Genomic DNA, 13,862 nt, shown 5'->3' with positions numbered 1-13,862 from the left:
ATCCTAGGGTTTCCCTTATTCCTGTTACGTGCACTGGCCGCGAACTGGGTGTTAACTGTGGAATGTAATCAGAGATAGATTGACATTGCAGTGTCATGTTAAAAATATATATTTACCATCAAATAACATGTTGATTACATTATTCATATTACGAACTGGTTTAAAATAATTAAAGTGATTTTTGCTGAGAAAACAAACGATGTATTTTGTTCTAAATAGTGTTACACACATTTGCTTTACGTTTGTATAAGAACTTAAAATATGTTCATTATAATAATCTAGAATGGAACGTAGGCTGATGCCTATTACCATTGGGAACACCAGTATAAAAAGATAATTTTTTATTTCGTATCATTTTACTACCCTACACTATTAGGGCCTAGTGTGCACAAACCTTTTTTATTTATTGTGTTATATTATCATACACTAAAGTAAGTTGAAATAATAACACATATATAAACATAACGATCCAGTATGCTACAAGAAGATAATTTGAGTAGCTATCATAGGTTTCTAAAGATCTGTAACTAATATTTTTTTTTTAATCACTTGGTTCAAGAGTTGTGTTTCATATTATAAGGAAAAATATTTTTACCGTGTATTATAAACTAAAATAATGTACATAAGTCAATAACATAACTAGTTGGGCAGACTTCCAGTGTTAAATGTGTCAGACACTTGGCCGACATCACCCCATCACAGCTCTGTTGCCATCCATGCAGTTGTGAAGTGGAGCAAAGCAATAACTCATTGGGGAATCTTCATACAAGATTGTGTGTGCAGCACTCGAGCTGTGTGATCTTTACCCGGATATATCCTTCACACAGGAGAGCGCGTTGTTCAAGGAATGGATATTTGAAAGTTTTACAGTGTCAAATATGTCTTGTACGTTATCTGTTTTATTTGAAAATAATGTTTACGTTAAACGAGTCTTGTTTTATAAAGCCTGTGGTATAAAAATTTACTTGTAGACTTTCAGTTAATTCTTATTTTTTTAATCTCAACTGTACTTCTCAATAAGCAAGTGATCTGTGTGTTCATCTAAAGGCAGTAAAGTTCCCAGGTTTAAGATATATGACCAGTGTTGACCTCAGAGATAGATATTGTATTTGGTTTGTTCCAAATAGCAAAGTCTGACAAATCAGCTCAAGACTATTATCACTACTCAAGAATTATCGTACACCGTTACTATACTGTATAGAGGGTCTTCCTGTATGACAATCTATATTGTATTATTAGACCGTATAAATAGCACGGTAGTGGAGAGCAAGCTCCATAAGACAATCTGATACGTGCTGTTGAAACTAGAGTATGTTGAACATGTCTATTTGGGAACGTACCAGTATAGTCCGAAAGAGATTAGTTGGTGCAAAACACATTCTGAGTTTTATTCAAAACTCAAGTTATTGCAATACATGAGTAAACTACTGCATGCTAAATTACCTTACTATGGATAAATTTGCGTTACATTTTTCTAGGTTTAGTTTTCTAAGTTCAAGCTATAACTTACACCATGACACGCTCTGCTCTGAAGGTGCGGTCCAACGTATAGTTTCTTGAAGAAGCGATGAGCTACACAATGACACCTCGTAGTGAGTTTGAAGAGAGGGATAACATACCGCAACTTTAACGGAAAATTCTCCAAGTTTAAGGGTCTATCTTTCTTATCCTTATTTTTATCTAACATTTTAGATCACTCCATCCTTCCGCTGGCGTTTAACATTAACCATAAATGTGAATGCCTTGATATTGTGGCATTATTTCAAACAACACAATAATAAATATAGGATTTTAACCTTGTTATATATAAATGTTTATGTTAAAGTTCTGGGGTTAATGTGGCTATTGTAGTGGCGTTTGTCACTTTATACCTATGGTAGGCCTAATATCTAGTTCTAGTCACTCTACAGAGTATTGTTGTTTAAGATCAAGTAAATATAGGTCCGACCATAAATTTATATTTTGAAATAAAATGTTTACTGTTCAATGATCAGGCGTAATCAGGTAGGATTTATCAAACTGTTCATTTTAGAAATACAACTTCAAGCGTTTAACTATGCTAAGATAATTGTTATAAGTATACAACAATCTAATAAACCCGAACATTAGTAGAATTAATACTTTTTGTTATAATACAATGAGTGGTTATAAACAAATCTTAACCTCTCTTAGATCTTCTAGTCATTTATGTCCTTTAGTCTTCGGGAATATAAGGATATGTGCATTGGACAGATTGTTATTGTTAAGTTTGCTTATAGCGTAAAATATCGTACGGCACTCGTCCAAAACGGTCCAAAATGTGTTTACCTGACTCGTATGGTACCCCCCCCCCCCCCGCACTCGACTTCGTCTCGCACGGGAACTACCACACTCACCCGGTGAACGCCTATTTCCAGGACTAGTAACGTAATATAATATTTCCTCATAGGGGAAATTCGCTTAACTTTTTGTTTGAAAATAAAACGTTAAAAATATTGCTACAATATATTTTTTTTACTTTACTTTGCTATTGAGGAAGTACTAAATGGCTACAAACCAGATATTTATATACAGAAGATGCCTTGTACAATACAAAATGATTATTTAAATCAAGAAAAATTTAAATCTTACTTTACAAAACATAGTTTCACAACTAAATATCTCCACTGTCCTAATGGAAATTCAAACTACTAACTCAAACTACTAAATCAAACTTAAAAGTGATAAATAAATATATACAAGCGATTTATGATTTCTGTAGCTTAAATAAATGCATAGATCATACAATATTATTGTAAACCAAAAAGAGAAAGAATACGAGTCAAAACTATTATTGTTTGGCTCGTGACTTAATGGTAATGTATGCAAATAACAATATTCTTCCCTGATAATTGCAATGCAGTCAACCGGTGCATCAGCAGGATGTCATCTAGTCGGCCGCTTTTAAAATACCGTTGTATGATTTAATTGTCCTATGTTTTGTAGTTGGGTTTATCTGTCAATAGTTTTTTTTTCAACACTTTAAGGTTTAATCATGAAACTAATTAACTGTAACTGTAATTACTGTAATTAACTGTTAGGTAAAAATAAATTTGACGTGAAGGAGATTGGAACTAAATGCGTTGTTTATATTTGTATGAATATTCATTAATTTGTTTAAAAAAAAAATTACATAAAAGTGTGAATAACGCATAACGTAGGCCTATAAAAATAATACGTTGAATTGGTAATTTTTGCAAAGACAGATACACCAACAAATAACATTAAGAGACAATAGCGAATTGTTTATTAAACATGTAATGACGTAATTTATAAAATACAAAGTAATCTTTTGTGAATCTGAATAGCATGATTTTTATAGTTTTTAAATTTATAACCCAGTCCTATTTAATGATGATTAAAGTGTGTAAGAGAAATAGAAGTAATGTCTTTTGTTGTGATTATGGGTTGTTAAAATTTTTGAGTTACAAACATTTATATACTACAATCGTAATAGTAGTTTACGCAATGATCACGTAAAGATAGTCTTTACGACACGAGTAGAAAATTTAAAGTAAGGGCCTTAAAACTTCTAAGAGTGTTGTAAAGGCTAACTACACGAAATGCGTACATTACTTACGAAAGTTTTTTAATTACTAAAACCACTACTCATAAGTTCTAAGTGAATTTGTGTTTTCGTGTGTAACCTCTCATTGCAACTGATGCAACGACCTGTTATCCCAACCACTCACTCATTGTTTAATAAATTAAATTTGGTCTAGTTGACATTCCAAGTATCACAATAATTTTATTTTTTTTCTCTCAGTTCTAAAACTTCATTGGTGTAACCTTGTACAACAAACAGTAACAGAACAATACTATAAAGTAAGCAAGCAAAACTTTAAAGTGAATCATTTCAAATTCTAAGAACTGAATTGAAACGGCTAGTTTAAAAAACGGTCGTAGGTAAATACCTTATAACGCGTAAAAACTCCCATTTAAGGAAAAAGGTTTTTACAAATTAACAACTGATCTACAGTCTATCTTGGGATGTACTGAAACAGTACTGTGCTAGGTTTGAAATATATAGAAAAAAAATATAACTTTTGAAATTTATTTTCTTACAAGGAACCATTCGATATTTTATGTAGTGTTATAATTATTAGATTGCTTTTTAATCATATAGTAGGCCTACAATTATTCTTAGTTTTCTCCATGGACATTTTAACCGCCCCGAACAATTTACCAAAACTGATGACTCTCCTAAGTGCCAAAGCCATAACGACTCAACTTATGTTATATACGACGTGTTATCGTAAAATAATTATATAATGGCAACGCAGCCTACATCGTGAATTTTGATAATTATTTTCATTGAAGGCAAACGCTTTTAAACTTGCTATTAATCCAGGGTGAATTTTAATATTGCAATAAAGATTTCTTCACCATTAATTTAATTGTACCTTAGTAAAAATATTGATCGCCTGATAATTAATCGGTCATATATGAAAATCTTATTGTAATTAAAAGGTTTCCGGATCGACTAATAATGATCCCGGCTGAATAAATCGCTGATATAGTCAGTGCTACACTGATCATCTACTTTATTCTAAACTTGACCTGCATTCATGTTTAGCATAACATATGTAATGTGTGTAGTTGTCTCTAAATAAGTATATCGATAATTATAAAGTGAGCTCAAAAATCAACAATTCTTATGTACTCAAACTTTATACAAAGAGTTACAAAAGCTAATTGTTTGCATTTGTCACATACTTCATCTATAAATACGAAACAATTCTATGTTAGTCTTGATACTGGTGGAGTAAATTGCATATTGATTGGAAACTTCGCAAGTAGGAAATTAGTTCTTGCTATAACCATAGAGCAGTAACACGAGCAATCATTGGTCCTATTGACATGCTGAATAACAACGAATCAATCCAGAGAACATTGAGCGAGGTAAGTCAATTATAACCGACAGTGTTTAACTCATTGAGTATTGAAAACATTGAAATTTGATACTTCAAAGTTTAACGTATGAAACTACATACAGAAAATATTTATGGAAATTGATGAAATACTTAAGTTTACTACCACAATAAACCCTTGCAAATTGGGTTCACCTATACGATATATAAATATAGTAAAATAATATACTAATAATCATCTATGGTTCTAAAATTTAAGTTAATATATTTAACTCATATAGTTCATATCTCAAAACTCATAACTCATTCTATATAGTTCATAGGATAGTCAACACTATTCTAATCGGTAGGCATATATTACTACGAATGCACAAAAGAGAGTTTTACTTTATTTTCCAGGATAGTAAAAAATCTACCTAGCAGCACTTTAAAAAAATAAACTTAATTTAAACTAAAAGTTTATGGCTTTTTTTATACTTATACCTAAAATTAAATGCGGAGCCAAAAGGTTTGCAACAAAAATAAATCACAATCATAAACTAGGCTGGCCATAAACAGATGGCAACATTCCAGTCTAGATCTGTGGCGACAGGAACTGCATCTATTTCATACAGTTGTATGGAATATATTGTTTAGATTGTTAAATAAACTGTCACTATTTCAATACCCATCGGTGTTTCAGGGGATTTCACGTGTACTTATAGTTTGCAATTCAAACTCATTTATTACTAAGTAAGTCTCTGATAAAATGTTTATTAAATAGCTTCTTTGAATTACTTTAGTAGTACATTGCCTAGGCTGTCGACCACCTTTTTTTGACATTGTTTATTATTATTGTCTTTTCAGCAGGAGTTTGCCATATCTTGTTTGTTATCAAAAATAAAAAAAGTATGGGCTTGATACGAATCAAAATTTAAGAATGAAAATATACTTAAATATTTTCTTCGTTATTATTTTCATATTACGAAAAGTTTCAAATATTTTAACAAGAGGTACTCTAAAAAGATAGTAATGCAGCTCGTTGAAGTTTACAAGTCATATTATAATGTATAGTTTTTTAAACAACTTTATAAACTGTTAATTTATTATATTACCTTTTTGTGTTAGGTATGAAATATCAATTGAAAACCTGCCATCAACATCAAGTCGACACATTGTCAAAAATATCGATAATATTGTACGTAATTAAATATAATTATGAAGATATTGATAAAGGTAATCAAGAAAACACAAGTTGTAGTTGTCTAGTCTTGCAAGACTCTAAATCGTTAATTGCATGGGTTACACGGTTTGTTAGCTTACTATTTTAAATTAACTAGCATTGTAAGAACTTGAATATTTATTTAATTGTAAATCTCTTAAAAATTTAAACTACTGAACAATGTATGGAAGTTCCGACACATAACTGGTCGGGCAAAGTTCCAGTGTTAAATGTGTCAGACACTTGGCCAACATCACCCCATCACAGCTCTGTTACCATCCATGCAGTTGTGAAGGGGAGCAAAGCAAACTCATTGGGGAATCTTCAAACTAGATTGTGTGTAGCACTGCGTAGTGTGAAAGTTAGTAATATGAATCGCATTATCACTAAGCTACTCATTAGCTATTTGATATAGGAGGTATTTGAAGAAATTAAGTTTCGAAGAATCAGATGTGTACTGAGAAGCGACAAGGAACGTCGACTTAAAAGAATTTTAAAATGCAACACTGGTTGGAGACGCCCTCAGAAATAATCAGAGGATGTGAAAGCCAGTAAAAAAAGTAACAGATGAAAAAAGGTGTTAAATCCGAATTTTACTTTTCAATTTTTGATTTGCCTTTAATAGTGTGGGAAAGATAAAGCCATAGAAAGCGAGTATTTTCAATTCAAATTCTTTCCATGGATTTTCTCATTATTTTTTTTCCATTTCAGAATTCATAAATTGTGGTGGAACAATAACAACATCCAAGTTTGACGTAATGGAATAACCTAAATTTGCTGTTGTGAGATGTCAGTTGATTTCTGAGACGTGTGTTATGGGACAATGAGAGTTCTGCTATGCAAGCAACAAACTTGTATAAACATTGTTTACTTGAACAGAGTTAGGTTATAAATAAAGTTACTTGAGGTTGAACATGTTTGAATTTCGGAATTTTCATCTTACAATCTTCAATTACCTATTTAGGTAGGATTACAGGTAGGACTAACAGGTCGGTATTAAAAAGATAAATAGATTCATTATCATTTTCACCTGCGTTATTATTGATATATTGTTAGAAAAATTAAAACCAAACAATAGAATGTATGGGATGTAAATATCAGCTAATGAACATAGGAGACCTTCGGTGAATAATAACGACAGCTATGCTCTAGCCAACAATTATACCCCTACCATGATTGCCAATTAGATACAGTAGTATACTTTAATTTAGAATAAATACAATTTAAGCTGGTAGTAGATGTGAGATGAATTAAGAAAACAAAATAGGCCAAAATACATAGGTATATTCTTCAGATTTCCCAAAAAATATACAAAACTCTCCTTCACAAATTAAATACTCTTACTTATTTAAAATGCCGTACTATGTTACAAAATAATAAAATTAGAAAGATCTTACTTTAACTCTGAGATACTGGTTCAAGTGGTCTGAACTGGTAAAAGTTCCAAAAGTTACTTGAATTGACTATAACTGGAAAAAGTCCCAAAAGGTACTTGAAGACGTAGAAGGTACTAGAACTAGCAGAAGTGGTTGATTTCTATCTGAAAACACCAAATAAAGGCGATAAATACGATTCCCAAAAAATTCTAATAAACCTTACAATTCTTTTTGAAAATGTGCTATTTAAGAACAAAACTATACAGGTTTGTCTGAACTTTGCTAGTTTACCACTCTTGTTATAATACATTAAAAATAATTGGAAAATTGACTTCACTTTACATAACCATCCAAAAATTATTTCTATAAGTTCGATATACAATAATTCTCTGAAATCTTATTATGAAACAATATTAAATTCTACTTACAATATCTATAGCAACCACTTGTTCCCAGACCACAATTTCTAGTAAAACTAACTGACCAAACTTGAATTTCTTATTATCTAGAAGTACGAACCTACACAGTAAAATACTGTACTCTACTTCTTATTCTGTCTTACCAATGATTAAATAATATAATTTTGTTTTGGTCATTTCAATAATAAAACCTGAATATTTATTTTACCTCGGTACAGAATGCACCTTTCGTTTCTGACTTTTTCCGCTATTTTTGTCACGTACACGTACAGCCGTTGTATGGTGATATTGAATTTTCAAAGTGAGTATTTAGTTTGTCCACAATGGTTTAAGGTGTGACGAAGAGAAATCATTTAACAACTAGGCCTAAGTTTGATACTAAGCTACAAACCCACTTCCGGTATTACCCAATTGAAAATTATTGAATTGCCAAAAGTGGGTCAAAATATTAAATATAATAGATGTATTAAAATCCAAATAAAATTTTTAAATACAATGGGTATATCACAGATAACTGATTTAATCCTCCTTTATTTGTTTTACTTTCAAAATTCAACATATTTACTCATTAATTCAACATATAATTCATTAATATTAAAATAAAAAAAATAACATTTAATCCTTGATCTTTACAGAACATACAATTTTTACTATATTTTATTAAAGGTTAAAGACGATTTTATGACTCGATCGGCATGATTCATTTACTTGTAACGTGTTAAAGGCTGTTAGTATAATGTAATGGTCTTTGGTAATGAACTATTACACTCGCTTAGATGTCTCCATTACTGTTAATTGTACTAAAGTACTCATTGCAAACGCATTTCAGTTAAATGAATTATTGATTTCCGCCAATTTATAAGATGGATGTTTTAATCTCGAACATTATTTTTTTGGAATATTTCAATTATCTATGGCTTTTGGAATAAAAATGTTGGCCCAGCAATTCGATTAATATAGCCTATTTCCTTTAAATACAATTAATATTACTAACAAATAAAATTGCATGTAACAGTTAAATACATACAAAATGTAACAGATTGAAAATAGCATTGGCTGGATAATGTAATCTAAGACTGGTAGTATTTATTGTGTTGCAAGTATCAACAAAATAACCGGACATGTAAAGTACTTCCATGTTACTTACTGCACAATATAATATTAATGGTTACCATTTGATTTATAACTAAATAATTTAGTCTGATTGAAAATAAAGCAAGTTTTTCGAAAATGAGGGTAACACTTTCAAAATATTCTTACTTTAGGTATATTTATTATTAGTATGCAATAATTCATGTTATAAGTTATCCCAACAATTATTTGAAAGAGAAAAAAGATATAAGTTATTGTAGGCCTAGATGGCAAAATGTGTAAGAAATTAAATTAAATTAAATTTAGAAGGTCACCCTACTTAAATCCTTAGATTATATTATTTTGCACTTTCGCTGGGCTGGACCTCGAGGACTGTGCTTTGACAGGCAGCCGTTCAGACGTAGTGTATGTTTGATCTGAGTGTGTGGAGAGTGTATGATTTAATATACGTTTTTGTAGGTAAATGAGGCTATGTGACTTTGTTCGGGTGATGTGTTTAGAATGCATGGTTCAAGTCTCAGGCATCCTAAAATGATGTTTAATTTTATATGGTATGATTTTGTTCTTTATAGTTTATACATGTAAACTAAATGCATAAGCAGAACAAATGCGTGTTTACTCTTTATTCATATTTATCATATATGTCTTACAAATATTTTCGTTTACGTAATGTAAATTAAGTCTTATATTCTAAAAAGTTATGTGTTTTTTCTAAATTTTGTAGGAAATATATCAAATAACGCTTTAAGTTTACGTTCTTAAAAATAATAAGATTTATTTTTAATCGTTATACTAATCCATATATTTATTTATTGTTACGATATAATTCAACTGCTTGTATGATCTCACATTTTACGCTCGCCTAGAACGGGAGCTCAGACCGTGATTGACGTTTGGTTTCATCGTTAACACACGATATCAGCTGAACAAACAAAACCACATCTGGAGCTAATCTTACGATTGACTTGCCATTGTTCCAAACGGCACCAACTTAACAACTGCCGTTATTTAAACCATGCAAACAACCGTAGCCTTCAAGAATTGTATTACAATTTTATTTGTTTAGTTATTTTTCGTACGTATATATCTTGTCTGCCATATTACCATTTTTGGTGGTTTGAATTAATTAGGTGATTTAATAATTTGTATAAAAATATAATAGGCATATGTGTTATACATGTATCCGTACAATTCAATTTCAATTTCAATTTAAAGAGTAAAAAGATTAAATTGATTCCACTTACCAACTTTTACATGCATTTACCGTCTTGTAAGTCAACAGTATAAGTGTAAATATATTATTGCAAGTGTTATTAGACGTATATATTTTCTGTATTTTTCAGGTAAATTGATTCCCTAACCTCAAAACCCAAAAGACCAAATATACATTTTCTCTTTTTGCTACTTATGCAGAATCTGATTTTTAAAAAGTCGTTTGTAGTTGGTAGTAACAATTTTCTGCCAAACCAAATATATTTTTAATTTCTTTGGTTCTGTTAAAATAAATTACCCACAGAATACGAATATATAATAAACGTCAACTAAATAACAAAATTACCTTTTCTTAAGTAAAATAAAACGTTTTTATGTGTAAATAAATTATGCAGCTAATGGATAAAAAATAGATGCACTGAGATGGCAGTTTATTATTATATTACATTCTTCCCTGCATTGAAGCCTTCTTGGGCAAATGCAGCCTAATTCAATATCAAGACAAGGGGAAAGCAAACGAGGTTAACGTTTAGTTCCCTCCGTCCTTCCGTTTGCGTTAAACATTAAGCACCATGATACTCCTTGGGGTTAGGAAGTTACTTTACATGTCGAGACATCTGCTATAAATAATCTTTATAAATAAGATTATAGTTTTATCTGTACATTGCTCAGAATTATATATTTGTTGTTATAATTGTATCATAAGATCATAATATCATAATTGTAAAAGTATACAGTATATAAGACAATCCTATTGTTCATTCTGATAGCCTCCGGACTACGTATAAATGAGTTTATAGGCTTAATAAATAATACTAGGTCGCGTTCGCAGAGGCATCCACAAAATTGAGCGGAGTCATCAAGAGTTCATATTATATTGTTTTTTTTTCATACTGCAGTAAAAACAGTCGTTTTTAATGCATGCGTTGCGGGTCTAAAGTAGCAATTTTACTCTTTAGGGAGTAAACATCGTTTTTTAGCTTCTATGGAGTAAATATCAGCTGTTGTCAACTCAGTTCTAAATTTCGATTGTAAACAATTGCACGTATCGAAAATATGTATCGATTCGTGCTTCATAATCATTTTTACCTACAGTTTTAAGAGAAGGCAACATTTGTGCGGATATAAATAATAGGATAATTAATTTGGCTACACATTGTTTTGTAGTTTAGGAGAGTAAAAACACAGAGTGACAGAGATGTCATTTTAGGTCTTTTCGGAAGCCTTAGCCTGCATTTACATTTCAAGTTTAAAACCTCTGGGATGGTCATTAGCTTTTTCTCAAATAGAGCGTTACAGTTCCAGCTAGTGATAATCTAGAAATAAACCCTTACAGTTTCGGATTCAACCATTTTAGCTGATTCAGTAACTGCATTAGATGACTTCATGTGATGGTGATTATATAAGCAAAAACACTAAAAATATATGGCATTTTCTCAAATCTGCGACCTTCCTAACTACGAAAACATAACTAACCCGCCAATTATCTTAATATACTCGGTAAAAAATTCAGTTTTTTACAATATTAAATATATAGATTGACTTAAAAGCAATCAATAAAGAAATCCGGTGAGCACTCCGGACTATTCACCTGCACTACTTCCTCCAACACTTCCTACGTCACGGACCTGTTTCCATCCCTTCCCATAGCATTTTAGGATTACAGGTACCTTAATCTAATCGTCATAAAAAGTTCCCACACTCCGGACTGCTCGCCTTTACTACTTCATTCACCACTTCCTACGTCGCGGACCTGTTTCCCTGCCTTCGCTTAGCATTATTAGATTGCAAATACCTTAATCTATTAATCATAAACAGTTCTAAAACTCCGGGCAGCTCGCCTTTACTACTTCCTTCACCACTTCCTACGTCGCGGACCTGTTTTCCTCCCTTTCCATAGCATTTTAGGATTGCAGATATCTTAATCTAATCGTCTTAAACAGTTCCCACACTCCGGACAGCTCGCCTTGACTACTTCCTTCACCACATCCTACGTCGCGGGCCTGTTTTCCTTCCTTCCCATAGCATTTTAGGATTGCAGATATCTTAATCTAATCGTCTTAAACAGTTCCCACACTCCGGACAGCTCGCCTTGACTACTTCCTTCACCACATCCTACGTCGCGGGCCTGTTTTCCTTCCTTCCCATAGCATTTTAGGATTGCAGATATCTTAATCTAATCGTCTTAAACAGTTCCCACACTCCGGACAGCTCGCCTTGACTACTTCCTTCACCACTTCCTACGTCACGGACCTGTTTCCCTCCCTTCCCTTAGCGTTATTCGATTGCAAATACCTTAATCTATTGATCATTAACAGTTCCCACAATCCGGACAGCTCGCCTTTACTACTTCCTTCACCACTTCCTACGTTGCGGACCTGTTTTCCCCCTTCCCATAGCATTTTAGGATAGCGGATACCTTAATCTAATCGTCTTAAACAGTTCCCTACTCCGGACAGCTCGCCTTGACTACTTCCCTCACCACTTCCTACGTCACGGACCTGTTTCCCTCCCTACCCTTAGCATTATTAGATTGCAAATACCTTAATCTATTGATCATAAACAGATCCAACACTCTGGACAGCTCGCCTTTACTACTTCCTTCACCACTTCCTACGTCGCGGACCTGTTTCCTTCCCTTCCAATAGCATTTTCGGATTGCAGATACCTTAATCTAATCGTCATAAACAGTTCCCACACTCCGGACATCTTACCTTGACTACTTCCTTCACCACTTCCTACGTCGCGGACCCGTTTTCCCATAGAATTTTAGAAATGCAGATACCTAAATCTAATCGTCATAAACAGTTTCCACACTCCAGACTGCTCACCTTTACTACTTCCTTTTACCCCTTCCTACGTCACGGACCTCAAGCTAGTGTCGTCATTTGATTATATTTATGATCCATACCGTTTCTGTTCTAATATCTGTGGAATAATGCTATCAGCTATTTCTTTATCTACTGCATTCAAAAGTCAACAGCTGATCATATGTCTTTGTTTATGTGTCAAATACTGCTTCCATAAGGATAACATTGAAACTTTGAGACCCAGTGGGGCGGATTCCTGAGAGACTTTTTTAACGCCATATAGATGTTGGCACTCACCGATATGGTCTTTATCACCATGCACCAATTTGAAAACGATTGATCCAGCCGTCTAGGAGGAGTTTGCGTATTACGAAATGCATAAGAGTCGACGTATAAGAGCTTCGCTCGCTTCGCTCGCTCCGCTCAATAATTTTACTTTCTAACATTCCAAATTGGTGTAGTCTACGACGCGTTTCGTCAACACAGTGACATCATCAGGTTATCCGCTATCGCTTCGTCTTGCATATTAAAATAAAACAGTCATTGCACAATACACAAACACATTTCATACATTTAAAGAAAGATCAGTACTTTCGTCGCGGTGGCCACAACTCCTATTTGGAACGGTAAAAGGTAAATTTGTATTATTAACTGGCGTTCCAGTATTAGGAAATTAATTTTAAATATAGGTTTAGGTCAGTAGTCCAAGCTTGATTCTAACTTCAAATAATGTTGTTCAAAGCTGAGTCTACCTACAACCGCTGCCGTGCCGTGTCATGATAGCCCTATCGTGTTATTTCGTGTCTAAATGTTCCGTGTCCCGTGCTATGTACTATATGTGTAAATTATTTTGATGTTTTTGA

This window comes from Macrosteles quadrilineatus, unplaced genomic scaffold, assembly GCF_028750875.1.
Source record: "Macrosteles quadrilineatus isolate MER2022 unplaced genomic scaffold, UCM_ALF_1.0 Scaffold_1__1_contigs__length_201487025, whole genome shotgun sequence".
NCBI lineage: Eukaryota > Metazoa > Arthropoda > Insecta > Hemiptera > Cicadellidae > Macrosteles > Macrosteles quadrilineatus.
Note: the sequence above shows the minus strand (reverse complement) of the source record.